Source organism: Acanthopagrus latus, chromosome 11, assembly GCF_904848185.1.
Source record: "Acanthopagrus latus isolate v.2019 chromosome 11, fAcaLat1.1, whole genome shotgun sequence".
Lineage (NCBI taxonomy): Eukaryota > Metazoa > Chordata > Actinopteri > Spariformes > Sparidae > Acanthopagrus > Acanthopagrus latus.
Window position 1 is genome coordinate 28987693 of NC_051049.1, and position 10749 is coordinate 28998441.

The window sequence follows — 10749 nt, forward strand, 5'->3', positions numbered from 1 at the left end:
TTAAAGCTATTTGTTGGAGCTTAAAACCTTCTTTTCAATGAAGAAAATCTTCTATCAACTCATTCCTGTTACTGCTCTCAGAAACTAGAAAAGAATATGAATGAAAACAATCTTATTCACATTCATGAACCATAATTACCAACACCAACAGGATACCCAAGAGTCACTGCACCACAGTCCACATGGGGGATTACAATATGCCAGGAGAAGCTGTGATGAAGATTTTCAATTGGAAACGGCATTATGAGACGAAGCGTAGGAGTTTTAAAGAGACATTTCCTCAAAATTCAGAGATAAGCACAACACAAATAAATGCACTGAAATCGTCATATCAAGCTGCAAGAAGGATTCTTGTCACATCTATGACACAATGAAATAAAAATAATGCATGACTGAAGTGATGATCACAATGTTTGAAGGCAAACAAAAAGAGGAAATATTCAACTGTGTATATTAATTTATGTTAAAATGGAAATTACTTTTTATTTTAGTTTGTATTTTGTTGTTTTAAATGAAAAAGACATTTTGTTTTGAATATTACAGTATTATTGCATTTGGCCTGACCGACCTCAATACATGGAACTTTGAGTCATTGAAACATTTTTTGTGGCCCTTAAAGATTTGTATTTGAGTACCCCTGGAACAGAACAACAGAATATATGTAAAACAATTAATAAAAGTTAAAAGAACAAAAGAAAGTTTGGTCTAAGTTTTGGTCTAAGTTTACATCAAATATTTCAACACTGCCGTGTTCAGGAATATTAACATTGAGTTCTTTATGTAGGAGGTTTATGAGGAAGGGAAGTCCAGGTGTCAGGACAAAGGAGAGTTAAGGAGGAATAAGGAATAGTTCACACAAAATGTATAGTTGTCTCTCACTTGTCTGTGGGCCAGTATTGGTTTAGTAATCTCATAATCCTTCCTCCCTGAGATCAAGCAGCAGAGATTATGTGACAATGAGCAAAAACTACTGGAGTTTTGGGCACACTAAATAGAGTTGTCTTACATGTCACTGTTTCTAAAATGGGGCATTTTTCTTGGCTGCATTAAGAAAGTGCAAAAATTGAGAGTATACCCACTTCTCCAGGGACCACTACAGCACTGGTAGAAGGTGGAGACCAAAAAGATCCCGGTGTGCTCCCCAAACTGGGAGAGAAGCTCCAGCAGTTTCCAGGTGCAACATCAGGGCAGAACCCTCAAATTCAAGCTTGAGAAAATACACCAACCCCTCACATGGGGCTGAGAGGGAGGTTTTGCAATGATTATACATTCATAATACACCAATAATAACATATACTTTTAAATAATCTTGTAAATCTATCACTATAAAATAATTAGCTTTTATTTCACAACATGATAAAGGTGCAGTGTAAATTGTTTATGACTTGCCATCCATGCCGGTGTTACAGGCACTGTTGGGCACGATACTTTAAAAAAGTAACTAGTTATAGTTACTAGGTACTTCTCCCAAAAAGTAACTGAGTTAGTAACGGAATTACTCCACTATAAAAGTAACTTGTTACCAGGAAAAGTAACTATTGCGTTACTTTTAATTATTCCCCCCTTTTGAGCTTGGCATTCATTTCAGCGTACTTGGCATCCATGTATTTAGAAAATGTCTTTCTTGCATGGTGGAAACAACAACTGTTGATAGTGGGAGCATGTTCTCAGCAACATACCTGCCGTCATTGAATTCAGCTCAGTCTGTGTCACAAGTTTTTGTGAAGCTGGGGCAGAAAAATCCAGCTTAAGCTGCTTGGACGGCTCCGTGTCGATCTTTGTTAGCGGAGCTCACGTTAGCCACACCTGGCCTGCTATCATCATCAACAGTGTAAACAACAGAGCCAGGAAATTTTCTGTGGGGTGGCCAGGATGGTTATGTGATCATCTTGGGGTGGCAATGTCTCACTAGGAAATATAGGGGCATTTAGGTCACCTAAATCACAGACCTCCACAATATTTGGTTTCATATTCAGTGTAATATTCAATATTCAATTCAATATTCAGTCAAATCAAGCCAGTTACAAATTACATTCCAAAGTACATACAAAACATTAAAATTACATTCCAAAGTACATATAAAGCATTAAAATTACATTCCAAAGTACATATAAAGCATTAAAATTACATTTCAAAGTACATACAAAAGTGAAATAGTTATGCAGAAAAAATATGAAATGAAACCCTTAAGTGCAAATTTCCCTTAAAAGTACACATGACTAGAAGAATTTTCTCTGACAGATAAAATATCTGTTATCATACATCTCACAACAGCTGCATTCAGCAATTGTTGTGGTTTGCACTAAATCGATTTACAAAATATTCCATGTCCAGGGACTTTGCTCGCCTGGACCCCACGCTGGAAACACCCAGATCTCTCAGTCTGTCATCATCCATGTTAGAACACAGGTATGTCTTTACCTGCTTGTGGGAGGCTGCTGTATGCGTGTGTTGTTTGTGTGTAAACTGAACACTGCCTCTGATTGGCTTACGAACTCTCCCTCTACCTTAGAGAGCCAATCATCATCACTTATGCGGTTGTCTCGCCCCTCCTCCCTCCCTCACCAAAGCTGCAGCATTGTGGCTGAGAGCCGAGTGGGACGACAACAACTTCAAGGAGTAGCTTCAGTTTGTAACGCGACACATTCAAGTGTCATTAACAGTAACGGCGTTTTAACGATGGAAATAGTAATTTGTTAGGTTACCCATTACCGAAAAAAAGTAACGCCGTTAGTAACGCCGTTATTCCCATCACTGGTTACGGGTCTCAGGGATGGGAGAAAGCAGGTAAAAAGCAGGACGAGTGAGTGACACAGTTAACAGTTTCCTTTCCAAATCAACTCTCTGTATCATTTATTTAACATCATGTGTCATATCTATGTATGGACTGGCCATCTGGCGTACCTGGCAATGCTCAGTGGGCCGACGCACGTTTTTGGGCCGGGCTGTAATTATTTCATCAGAAAAGTACACTATAAATATTTTTTATCGACCGCGACGGCCCATTGGTTGATTTTCTTGAAGGACATTGGGCTTATCCAATGAAATCTGTCAGCCCTCCTCGCTTTTTTTTCTAAGTGCACAATTTAGAGGGAGCGGCCCATTGGTCCATCTTCACTATAGACAGTGGACAGAACCAATCAAGATATAGTATGACAGCGGCCCCACCCCTCTCTGCGCTGTCTCCTGTACCTTCTGCTAGTTTCAAAGTGTTAAGCAGGGAGAGTGGCAACATGGAGCAACTAAAGAGAAAGAGATTGGGTGCACAGAAGTTGCGTGCAAAGAGAAGAATCTCACTGTATCGGGGTGGGGAACCTTTTTCCTATCGAGGGCCATTCCAGGTTTCATACCATCCCTCAGGGGCCATGCCACTTTTTTTTTTAATGGTGAGCAGCTGACAACATATTTTTATGGCCTCTTTAACTTAATTGCTATACACAAATATCATGACTATTAATTAATGTTTTAGCCAATTTTAATTTCATCCATCTCAGTGTATCTTAGGGGTTTAATCCAATTAATTGTCTGTTCCTGTTGGTTTTTATATTCACTGATGTTTGGCAGTTTAAGCAGTAAATAACCTATAATATACTTCAAATCATATTAGTATTAATTAAAATTAAATAAAAAAAAACAGCTCTCATAAATCTCATATATCAGCTTTAAATCACTTGAAAGTGACAGATCTGAGTTGTCTCATCAGCATCAGCAGCAGTTGATGTCACACACTCTAGCTGACCCATTAGGGTGGGCTCAGAGGACAGGCTAAAAATCGGTAAAACTAAAACTGTAATTATTTCAAAACCGAACAAGATTTTTTGAAAACTGAATATATCACCAATAGTTCAAGATCTTGTGACTCTTTTGAAGTTGGAATGGTGTCTCTAGCTCAAAGAATGAGGGACAAGAAGAGGTTGAAATTCGAGGAGTTTTGAGGAGGGAGTTTTCTTTTGAAAGCAGGCTGAATATAGCTCCGATGTCATTTTTCGAGTGATTTAAGAGGGCCGTATCTGTTTATTTTCACATCAGAATGCTCTGAAATGATTCAAGGTACATTATAAGGTTGTCTACTGTCAAGACTGATGTCAGGTGGCAGTGATGACGTTGCCACTCTCAGCTGGTTGTCCAGGTTTGGGTCAGTCAGACCTGAGCGGAGTCAGTTATGAAAAGAAAAACTGGAAATCTCTTGCAGAATCCTTCAATGAGTTTCCAGTGTCTTGTGCCATGTCAGTCTGAGATGGTTCTCTGAGATAAAATGACACTTTAGAACAGCTCGATTTTTTTCTGGCGTGCGCAGCTCCACAAATTCACCTTCGGCATGAGGTTTCAGCTTCTTAGCAATTATCTCACTCACAGCGATGAAGCTAGCCTGTGTCACGTTGTCCTGGTCTGCTCGTGGTTTGGATAAAACTGCTTGCTGGCCAATCAAACTCGGAGAGTGGCAGTTTATCCAAGGGCACTTGTCCTTTCAACGCATCCAGTTTTGCATGTTTCGGGCTATGAGGACGCTCAAGGTTTGAGTTTTCATTACTGCCAAAGCGTGCCCACAAACCAGGCACACGGACTTGCCTTTCACTGTCACAAAGAAGAATTCAGTTGTCTATTTATCCTTGAAAGAGCGGCACTCCGCACCAACTTTTCTTTTCTTACTCGCCATCTCCCGTTTTAGCAAACACTCCTCTCGTTGTTGTCACCTGTCAGTCACTGAGGACATGACACGATGAGATGACACGCGATGACAGTTACACTGATGTTGTGTTCAGTGACCTTGATCATGGCCCGGAAAGACAGACACCCGCCCCGGGGGCATTTAATTGCACATTTGAAATAATTTTTCCTGAATTAATTTTTTGTGAATGTATTTATGGATTGCCTCGCGGGCCGGACCAAACTGTCTCACAGGCCATATACGGCCCAGAGGCCGGAGGTTCCCCACCCCTGCTGTATATGCTTCAAAATGTGCTAAAATCACAGACATGTGGGAGGGAGGGGGGAGTCACAGCACCTTATTCTGATAAAATAGCAAATTAAGTGTTAGATGAGCAGCATTTTAGGCTCCATCATAGCATTTTACATATTTAGGTTAAAGGTGAAAGGCTGCATAGTAGTTTGAATTTGAACCCTCTGTGCTGTGGTTAAACATGTTTTTAAAAAACAATTTTAAAACTGCTAAATGATAAGTAAAAGCTTTTGCAATTTAAGCATTACTAAAATAAGTGTAATTAAAAAAAGGATAAAAGTATTATTAGCAAAAGGTATGCCCACACTGAAAACGAGTAGTGCGGTGTCAAATGCTTTTAAGACATAGTTGCTTTGCATGAGTTCATAAAGCAGCCTGTCTTTAGCCTGATATAACAGTGTTATTAGTTATTAGTAGCTATTTAAAGGAGGGAGCCCCTTTTAATCTGAAGAACTAGAATTGAGCTGCTATTTCAGGGAAATTCAGAAAAATACATATTTGAGATGATTTCAATAAAAAAGGATAAAAGAATCAATTGAACTACACAGAGCAGACGGCGGAGTGGTAGAGTTAACAAAAGATGCTAAACTTCTGAGATTTAGGATGTTGATGATACATTATGCTTGAAATAGAATATACCTAAGGGGGTAGAACTATGTTGAGTAAATGTACTTATTTGCTTTCCACAATGGTTATTTGATAGACTTCTAAAGTAATGAGAAACTGTACATTTCTAATAAACCTAAAGGAAAAAAGTTACAGGGTTTTTTTTTTCGGATGTTTCCTGCTAATCATGAGGGGCCGGTCTAAGCCAAAAATGCCAGGGCCGATTATTTATCCCAGTCCACCCCTGGTAAGCACAAAGGATATCATTTGACTTATCTTTTACCTGCTTTCTGTAATGGATATTGACACGTGATTACTTGAAGCGCAGAGTAAAAGTACTTCATATCATTCATGCACATAGTCTAGGAAGTTCTTAATCTTGTCCTCTGCTCAGGATTTTGACACAGGATTACTCGAACAGTACACAGTAAAAATACTTTATATTATTCATGCTCATAGACTAGGAAGTACTGAGTCCAGCGGTATATGAACTACTTATGAAAACTTTTTTATTTTTGTCCTCATGTCGTCATTTACTTTAAATCTGGACACATACCTTCATGATACCTTCAGTTTATTACCAGGAATAATTGTATACTGTAAAAGTATCGTAATTTTCATAGGACTGATATGTTAGTAGATTTGCGCACTAGAAAACAACTTGCGGCTGATTTGACCAAGCTAACGCGAACCACAGCTGGCTTTACGGGCTTGACACTAGCCAAAGCTAACTTCGGTGAAGCTAAAGGGAGCTGCTGTAATAACTGCTCATTGCTAGGACGGGAGCTACAGCATAGAAACACATATTGTCATGTTTGCTTGAAGTTTGCCAGCTGACATGTCCACTTTTACAAAACAGTGCAAGCGAGACCCACCGCTGAACAATCATTACACTGCTAGCTAGCAGGAGACGCTGTCTCTGCTGCTGTTAGTTTAGCATGTGCTGAATCCACCCTCTCCTCTGATTGGCTGTGGGACAAAAGCCCTTCTCCTCTGATTGGCTGTGGGATCAGTCGATCTCAGCTCAGCACCCGCCTTTTGCACCATAGACTGAATGCACCAATAGTTTTGCACCACATATCTCAGTAGTCTATCATTGTAGTTTAAGGAAGTGGAGGGGCAGGATTCGTGATTTGTAGTTGAACAGAATCTGTGACTCGTGGGGAAGATTCGCACACTTTTTTGTTTGTGATTTAAAAGAACACACGTATTTCGTGATAAATTATTTGACATGCATTGAACATTTATTGCACAAGTTCACATTCAGATTTGCACATATTGAAATGTTGTCCACAAGTTCACATTGTCTGTTACAGGTGCACAAATATGTTTTGCACCAAATATTCTACAACATTTGAACACAAGTTCACAATCAGATTTGCACATATTGAAATGTTGTACACAACTACAAATTCCTCTGTTACAGGTGCTCAAACCTTTTGCACCAATAATACCTTCATAACCCACACCTACACATACATCAGGGGTTACGCAGACACAAATAAATGTTATGAGCAACTCCGTGGCGACCTATGGTTAATAACGTAGTTATAACATTTGATATGTGTGCCTTGTGGGGAACCCTTTTCCTATTATATTATGCATCGTGGTTTTGGAATGATATCCTTTGGTTGTGTGTATCCATAAGCACACATGAAGCCAACGGTGTTGTAACTATCGCTGTTGTTCAAATCCCCTGTGTTCGTTCCATTGACTACCATTTTTGAATTCCAGATACATGATTCAGTAAAACCAGAAACATAATTTCAGAATTCATGTTTGCATGTGACTTCTCCAAGTCATGCCTGATCAGAGTTGTAGTCTTTAGAAAGTGAATTTCCTAAGTTGTATTTGACCATCTTGTGGTCCTTTTATGGAGCACTCCGTGATTATTGACTATTTTGGCTCTCTGCCATCATGTGTCTTGGACTGCAGCCACCATTTGGGCTCTTTTGTTGTCTCTCTCTCTCTCACATAGTTAACTGCTTTAGTTAAGTGATAGATTTTTGTTTATTGAAAGTATTATTGATTTGATAAATGTGCTTCTGTTAATAAATTCTATATATTGAACATAGCAGTTTTCTGTAATTTTTTGTGCATATGTTTGTGTTTGTGTTTGTTTCGTTCACTGTTCCTTTAATTGTAAATATTGCACAAATATCTACGTTTTAAAGTGAACCCTTCTTTTGAGACTGTTTTGGTCTGGTTATTGGTCCCTGATTCCAGGGTGGTACCCCGTTTCAATGATGAAATCATATTTTTTGTTAGTTTGCATTGATTTAACTTTGATAATTTTTAATTTCTAGTAACCACACCCCCCCAACCATCGATTCCCAACGCAGGTTATTTTAGAAGATTTTTATTTCTTATGTAAAAATACAATCAGTTCCACTTACCTGTTATCATTCTGCTAGTTTATTAATTATCAGTATCAGAACTATTAAAGCAATCTCGGTTGACACCCATTATTTACTTATACAATTTCAATTTCATTATTCATATTATCTGTTTATTTATGGTTGAAAGCATACCACTATGGGTAGGCCAGTTATTGTGCCTTTCTTTAAGCGATTTTTTTTGTTTGTTTGTTTTTTTCCGATTACCTGTGATATTTTAAGACACACTCCCATCCACAGCACTAGCTGATTGGTAACATGTAATAGTTAATATCCTATAAACACTTAGTAATCTGAATCTGCAAAGTAACTACTAACTAAGGTTGTCAAATAAATGCTGAATAGTGAAAGTATTAAGTTGCATAAAATGGAAATACCCAGACAGATATTTTTTCCTGGCGTGATAACGTCCATGAGACAGCAAGAGGGAGGGAGATCAGTGCCCAAATCTCTTGCAAACACCACTTTAATTCACTATGATCCTGTCATAGCCACCACTGTGAAGACAGGTTCCTTGAAGGCTATGACACATAAAGCACCATGTTAGGCCAATGTCACTGGTTTGATTCTGACTGACAACCTCTGGAACCTCCATGGATGTCACTTATTTGCTCAATTGTATTGTGGATAATGTAGGTGCCAGGTTTTGAAAAGCAGTCCTCTGATCTTGAGATATTGCCTTTTTTATTCCACACATTCTTCCTTCTTTTCAAAACCTGGTGCCTACATTACCCAGCATGTAGCTTCTTCTAGTGACACAAAAGGCTTTTAACTACTATTTTTTCTGCAAAAGCAGTAGTCCTCTCTTAACAAACTTAATATTATTAAGATGGTTAAAGTTTGACTAAGTTTGTTAAATTTGACTGCTGATGCTTTACATATTGTAAAACATAAGCAATCAAATGTACAAGTCAGAGTGTAACCTGACTGGGAGGCAGTTTAAGTTTGTTTAATGTGCAAATGTGTCTGACATTAATTATAAGGAACATTTTTCAGTCTGCCTGCTTGTTAATGAACATCTTAACTGCGTATGTGTGTATTTTCACTCCATCAATCAGTAAATAACTGGGTGGCTTGGTTGCATACTGCAACATTGACACTGCCGAGCAGTAGAAGCAGTGACAAAAGCTCACAAAACTAATCATACAGTACTGTGTAGATGTACTTACACACATTAGTGTTTTGATCTTAATGCTAACATGCTAATACATGGCAAGTGTATTCCATGCTCACCATTTTAGTTTAGCATGCTCAAAACTAAACCCAAAGAACAGCCTAGGCTGATGGGAAAGCATATATAAAGCAGTGTAAAAGGGAGACTCCCTTAAAACATATTATTATTATTATTATTGTTGTTGTTGTTGTTGTTGTTGTTGTTATTGTTATTATTATTATCATCCGGGCAGGAGTGGAACTCTTTTTCAGCCCACGACCTTCATAGCTCGGACAGGCCCACTTTAGTTGAAAACCTATTGTACTGCAGACCAGTGCTTTAAGTGGAAAAAAATAAGTGCCGGTACTTCCCTTATACAATTGTTCCCAGGTAAATTAGGCAGTGGGCGGTCGGTTCCAGCTGATCTTTAAGTGATATATTCAAATACTAGAACATGATGCTTATTTTTAAAAAGAAAATAGTTTTATTGAACTTTCAACTTTCCAGAAAAATTATGTTTGCTCACTTGCATGTGGCCCAAGGGAGGTCTTCAGGGGGGCAGTCCTCAAGTAGCATACAGGCTGATGCACAAGGTAACTAACTGGCACCTAGCATTCCCTGTGGACACGCACATCAAAGACAGACATGGATAAGAGATGGAGAACAGACATAGAGAAAATTGGAGAAGCCATGTGGTTGACAAGTAAATTGATTAAATGACATACTCCTGTGTTTGATTCTATCATAACAAAAGAGTAGACAATGACTGTCTATTATTTTAGACCTACATATATATTGGATTGCAGTGTAACTTAAATGGGCAAATACACAGATTTAGGAGGACCCACAACATTGATATTATTGATGAATAAGATCTTCATATACTTACACAAATGCAAACAAAGGAAAGGAGGTTGATGTACAAGGCATCTGGTACTGAACATAATCTGTGGACACACACATCAAAGACAGACATGGATAAGAGATGGAGAACGGACATGAAGAAAATTGGAGAAGCTATGCAGTTGACAAGTAAATCAATTAAATGGCATACTCCAGTGTTTCTCACATAACAATATATATCGTTTTTTTCCCCAGACAACGTTAAAAAACTACTATGTCTTTTTTGAAGCAGAATTCATGGCAATGTTGCTGTTCTGGATGGCATTATATTGTACAGATGTGTCAAAAGAAGTGGAATATGAGTATATAAGACAATTATGATTATATTTCAACCTACTTAAAAAAGGCTCCAGCACGTCTTGGGGTCATCTTTGCTGAACGGCTTAGAGCTTCACATTCCCTCTCATCTGCGCTTCGTCTCCCCTTCGCCAGCCGGGACAGAGCGGTTCAGCCCCACTGACCAGCGTCAACAGACTCTTCAGATATCCAGACTTTACCTGGTGACAGTCCCTGTAACTGTATATAACTAAGTGGACACTGCAGAGACAGGTGTTGGTGGTGATTTTTAACTCTCCACAGTAGCTCCTTTTGACAGTTATGGTTGACTGGTTAGCTAGCTGCAAACTATTCTAAGAGATGCTATCCAAGACTGGAAAGCCAGCAGGAAAAACCACGAAGCTTCCGCAGCAGGATCGGGTTTATGCAAATCATGGCCGCGTTGCGTAAAGCGG

General features: G+C 38.8%; 1 long non-coding RNA gene across 1 annotated transcript; it reads right to left on the bottom strand.

The window, feature by feature from the left end:
• Window positions 1–9541: 9541 nt before the first annotated feature.
• Window positions 9542–10698, bottom strand: LOC119028953. The gene is made up of 3 exons (XR_005077861.1): window positions 10356–10698; window positions 10005–10062; window positions 9542–9733 (listed from the first exon to the last, which is right to left on the bottom strand). It is a non-coding gene; the product is annotated as an uncharacterized LOC119028953 (long non-coding RNA).
• Window positions 10699–10749: the final 51 nt, after the last annotated feature.